The 5,678-nt window shown below is 49.8% G+C and overlaps 1 long non-coding RNA gene across 1 annotated transcript; it reads right to left on the reverse strand.

Annotated features, from left to right (window-relative positions):
- Positions 1-1,494: 1,494 nt before the first annotated feature.
- On the reverse strand, positions 1,495-5,135 carry LOC148004309 (uncharacterized). Its single transcript, XR_015628230.1, has 3 exons — positions 4,885-5,135; positions 4,684-4,783; positions 1,495-2,209 (listed from the first exon to the last, which is right to left on the reverse strand). It is a non-coding gene; the product is annotated as an uncharacterized LOC148004309 (long non-coding RNA).
- Between the last annotated feature and the right edge of the window lie 543 nt (positions 5,136-5,678).

The raw sequence follows: 5,678 nt of genomic DNA on the forward strand, positions 1-5,678 counted from the left end.
TCTTTCTTTCTTTCTTTCTTTCTTTCTTTCTTTCTTCCTTCCTTCCTTCCTTCCTTCCTTCCTTCCTTTCCTTCTTCTCCTCCTCCTCCCCCCCTCCTCCCCCTCCTCCTCCTCCTCCTCCTTCCCCTTTCTCTACTTCCCCCTCCTCCTCCTCCCCCTCCTCTTTCCAGAATCCCAGATCATGACATGGTATTACCCACATTTAGGGTGGGTCTTCCCAACTCAATCAGCCTAATCTGGATAGTGCCTCATAGGCGTGCCCAGAAATTTGTTTTCTTTGTAATCTCTTATCCCATCAAGTTGACAATTAAGATGAGCTATCAAGCTTATGGCTACTGGGAGAGGGAGAGACAACTTTTCCTCGGGGCTCTGAGAGGGTGGCCATGCTCCAGTAGATGGTCCCACAGTCATGCACGTACAAGCAGCACTAAGAGAGAGAGAGAGAGAGAGAGAGAGAGAGAGAGAGAGAGAGAGAGAGAGAGAGAGAGAGAACCTAGGAGAGTGTGAGGAATCAGAAAGAACAAGGGTGGATTGGATCCAAGCACATTATATGCATGTATAAATATTAAATAAAATATTTAGTTAAAAGATTAAGCAATGTAAACCGTCCAGTCATTGAGCTGCTGTAGTTGGTTCTGACTCATCTTCTCGGCTTTCTTTGGTCCTTCACCAGAAACGAAAACTCCTGGACATAAGCACACAGCCTCCACAGGCCTTCAGGGACTGTCCTCCTCATTCATAGCCCCGACCCATCACCCCGACAGCACCTACCCAACTGATTCTTTGGGGTCCGGTTTTAGAAGGGGGTCATCAATCCCTTCTACACTGGATCTATCTAGGTGGACAACTGGTCTGCATTGTAAGGACAGGGCCCCTGGCCTGTAGCTGGCAGGCTTGTCAGCCTCAAGTCCCCACCTGCTCCCCCCACACTCTACTCCAGCCTCTGTGCACAGGATGCCCGCCTCTCCTTTGATCAGGACAGGGGGGTGCTCCGCGGTTAGTTTGGGACCATCTCTGTGATGCATTTTGACAGCCTCAGCCAAGCATGTGCTTTAAATCCTAATGAGCAAGGGTCTTTGTAAAGTGGAAAGACAGCCCATGCCAGCCTTCAAAGGGCTTTCTGGACAAGCGAGGACCTACACAGAGGACCTCTAGTTCAGTGTCATCTTGGGACCCTGGGGACAAGGTCAATGGCACCTAAAAACGATGACTCCTGAGATGTCCTTTAACCCATACAGGTGTCAGTGGAGTTGAGCTATGGACCAACTCTGCCCCAGCCTCGCCAGGTTCAGTCCTCTGAAACCCTTGTCTGACTCTGTGCTGACCCAGTTTTCTCCACTGCAGCTCACATGGTGGCTTCCACAAACCCCGTGTTCCTTCCAGTGGCCTTGGGAGGAGTCATGTAATTTGCAACGGACTCACCTGGTAAAACTTAATGAAAACAAATGATACCCAACCACAAGAACTTAGGAGAGTAGACAGGGCATTTCAAACAAACAAAAAAAAATCTCACCCTTTTATTCTTCTTTTGTAATTAGTCCTCCTGTCTTAGCTGATACAAACATGTCATCTAGAAGCAACTGCCACACGAGGTCACAGCTCTCCGACTGACAAGCAGGTCAGCTTCTCTTCCTCGAGGTGCCCAGCCCTAGACTGTGCCTCTGGGAAGGCAGAGAGGGAGGCTGCTCGGGGCTGGTGTGCCCTTCTGTGTTTAATTTTCCCACAAGTCAGCTCTGATTATGAGGATGGCCTCATGTTTCATGTATTTGGAGCTGAGCTCTGCAGAGCACCTTGTAGGGGCAGGGGAGCCCCTTGGTTGGCAGGCAGGGGCAGAAGGATGACTGCATGCCAGGTCACCCCCCAGCACACACACGTCTGCTCCCTATCAGGTATCATTGGAGGAATGACCTGTTGGACACTGAGCTTCCCGACCAGCAGCCCCCTTTTAATGAGACCCAGGGCTATTCCTGGCTGGTGCAGAAGACAGGGCAGAGAGGGACCCTGCAACCTGGGAAAGGTTTCCCAGTTTGTTTTCCTGCTTTGGTAGGCCCAGGAGCTTTGGGAAGTGGGTACCATCCACTCTCTGCAGAGGGCCATTGTTCTCAGGACCCTCTAGGGAAACATGGAAGCTTCCAATGCTTCCTTGTGCTACTCAGCAGCTCTTCTGCAGGCTCGCCGCTGATGGCTCTCATCCCATGACCTTGCAGTCCTGGGGAAGCAGAACAGAAGCATGGGACAAGGTGCATCAGCATATGTCACATCAAGGATAGTGCTGTGCCCAGGGAAACCCTTCTAGAAGCACAAAACAGACAATGCATTCTACTGTTGAAGTCTCTGTTGCATCTCCTATCACCAGAAACAAAATCCCAGGCCCCAGACCAGCCCACTCCAGTCTCTGGTCTGCACACACCCCCACTCCCACAGTGTCTCCCATGACATCTATATTATCTTGAAGCTCCAGCCAGTAGCATCTCAGCTCCTCCATCTCAGATCACTCATAAACAAGGCTGTGTCCTCAAGCACTCTGGTGGCACTAACGCTTATTGCCCTTACTATGATCTGACTTTTCTTCATTTATTAGTCAGTTACTTATCATGCATGCATGACAGACTTCGAGAAGGTAGGTATCCCTGTGGGAGAAGCATCCTTGTGTGTCCTGGTTGCCACTGTCCCCTAGAATGTTGTTCTATTTGATAAGCCTAGCAGGAGAGGTGTTGGATACTGGTTAAATCCATGACAGAAGAAAAAGGGTGCCTGTGTACTTGTGCATGGCAGTGCCTCACTCGAAGTGTTCCTCCCCATGGCCCTCTGTAGCAGCCAGTACATACAGAAAAGATCTCAGCCCCATCACTTGGTAGCACTTGGTTCCCTCTTAAAGGAAACAGTAGGGCTATCAGGAGGATTGAGTGTGACATACTGTTTGTGTTCCCTGACTTGTAGTTCTCATCTCACCTCTGTCATCTCCCTCACCACCACCAGCACCACCAGACAAACCATCACCACCACCACCACCACCACCATCAGCAGTGTCATGGCTGTTCTTGATCACAAACTTGATGGGATTTAGAATCACCATGAAAACAAGTGTTTCTGGGTGTGCCTATGAGGGTGTCTCTAGGAAGGTTTAACACTTCAGGGAAGACTCACCATGGGTGAGTGGCACCCATGCCCTGTGGTGAGATCTTGGTCTGTAAACAAAGGAGAAAGGGCACTGAGCTCCAGCGTTCATCTCTCTCTCTCTCTCTCTCTCTCTCTCTCTCTCTCTCTCTCTCTCTCTCTCTCTCTCTGTGTGTGTGTGTGTGTGTGTGTGTGTGTTTCTTGTCTGTAGATGCAACAGGACCAGCTGCCTTCAAATCCTGCTACCATGCCTTCCCTACCATGGTGTCCCTAAACTATGAGCTAAAGGAAACCCTTCCTTCCATTCATGTTGTCAGGGATTTCACCCCTGCCACTAATTCCCACCATCACAACTGCTGCATCCTCCACTGCAATTCAGCAGTTGGCCACTTGGAACATTCTCTCTGGTCTGGCTTTCACTTTTGCCTTAGGAAACTTCTTGCTCTGGAGTCCTTGCCTCACTCAAGCCATTGGCAGGCACTGTTGGTTTCTTGACCCAAAGGCATCTTAAACTTTCTCCTGAATTCTGTGATGGATGTCTTGATTTTAGGGAAAGTTGTTCTAGCTAAAGTTGTGGGAGAAATGTCCTTCTTAGAAAAGAGAAGCATGTGGTGTAGACTTGAACACAGCTGTAGGAGAATGTGAGAATGAGAATGTCTAGATTGCGGTTGCCATATTGTAGCTGTGAGGCAACAGGCATGGGGCAGATAATGCTACCAGGAAGGGTAGGAAGATACCCAGAAAGAGTCTTGATCCTCGGTAGTCATTAAACTGACTTTGGGCTGTGGGACTGGAGGCAGCTGGTCCTGATGCATGTGCAGTCACAGAGCAGAGAGAGATGAATACTGGGGTTAAGCTCTCTTTCTCCTTTCATACAGGCCAAGATCTCACCACAGAGCACAAGTGATACCCACATCCAGGGCCATCATCTTCCTGCTACATAGCCAGGTTTTCAAAATTTACTTTAAGTTACTCGCAGATTCAAAGCTAAAACATCAAAGATGGTTTAAGACTGCCTACCAGGCTCTGACGGACAGTCATCAGACGGATTCCTAGGCAACCATGCCACACACCTGTCCTATGAGGGCTGGTCTAAAGTAGGCTAGCTGGTGAAGGCACCCACCTTCTCTCCCATCCACACCCCATGGCTAAGAAAGAAGCATACGTGGCTTTGCCGGGTCTTGGGGTTTGAATGAATAGGTAAGGGGCCTCAGCGGCTCCAGCGGAAAGTTGCCCCAAGTCAAGTGTGACAGCAGGGGAAGGGTTTCTCCAGCCAAAGTGTTACAGTTCCTGTTCAGGAGTTAGGCTTGCTTTGCCCTTTTATCCAACAGTTTAGACAGCTCCCACTTGAAGGGGGAAATGGGACAGAATGTCTATAAAGGCCTGTTACCTTTACAGTGTTTACAGTGATGGTCCTTAGGGATGGCAGGTAGATTTACACAGGTGACACTGACTTCAGAGTCCTTGGCCAAACTTGAGATCCACCTTGAGGCATGACCAACCATTTAAGTCTTAGACACTGGACTAAGCCCCAAAGGAGGCATCCTTCTATTTCCTATAATCTACCTGATGATGGTGGGAAGGAGAATGCTGAGCTGAGCAGTCAGACAAATGCCTTTCCAGGAAGCACTAGTGGTCTCTTCTGGCTTTTCCCCCCAAGATGGCTCTGAGGAGTTGAGAGAAGGTGATGGATTAATCTCTGTTTGGTGGATGGAAGGATTTGAGAAAGGAGAAACAGAAGGCTGAGTGTTTCCTCGTCCTTCTTACTTTCTGCTCTGAGATTTGGGTCTCCAACTCTGTGCCCTCTGGGACTCCTGGACTGTCTTGGCCCATCCTTCCTCAGTGATGCTGAGGAACCGGTCCTGCTCAGTCTCCCTCAGTCTGTGGGAGCAACTCTGCTATCATGGAGGACACTGCTTGGTGGGAACTCGTGCACAGCTCCAGGCTCCTGTAGAGGACCGGAGATTGTCACTGGGCTTGCGGGCTCTTGGCGCAGCTCTGAGGCTGTCTTCTGTGGCAGCATCATGTTGGAGGCTACCCTTCTCTAAGAACATTCATCTGCATCTATGGAAAAAATGAGATCAGACCCACCCTCCAGCTTACCTGTGTGTGCTGATCCCAGGTCTCTCTTAGAATTCCTGAGGGGCAATGGAGAAGCTGGGTAATAAGCAATTTCTCTCCTGTAGTCTGATGGGATTCCCTGCCTATCATCTGCGAGGCTGCACCTGCTCCTTATCCTGGAGCACCACCTTCCTGACTGAGTTTACAATGGGAAGGTTCAAAGGGCGCAGCTGAGTCCTGATGTTGGAATACATGTTGAGAGGCATTTACAAATAGCTTCCCAGTTAGATGTGCATCCTCAAGCTCTTCAGACACCCTCCTAGCTGTTGCAAAGACTCATGTGCCCGACGGTTCTCAGGGCTCAGTCTTCACTGAGACTGTTTGATGCACCACGGGAAGTCATGAGTAGCGCCCCCTGCTGTCTTATCAGCAGATGACAGTGGTCTTTCCTTCTCTTCCCTGCCTTCTCCATTTCAACAGACCTGGGTGAGCTTTTCCCC

The sequence above is a fragment of the Rattus norvegicus genome, chromosome 8, assembly GCF_021556685.1.
Source record: "Rattus norvegicus strain SHRSP/BbbUtx chromosome 8, alternate assembly SHRSP_T2T, whole genome shotgun sequence".
NCBI lineage: Eukaryota > Metazoa > Chordata > Mammalia > Rodentia > Muridae > Rattus > Rattus norvegicus.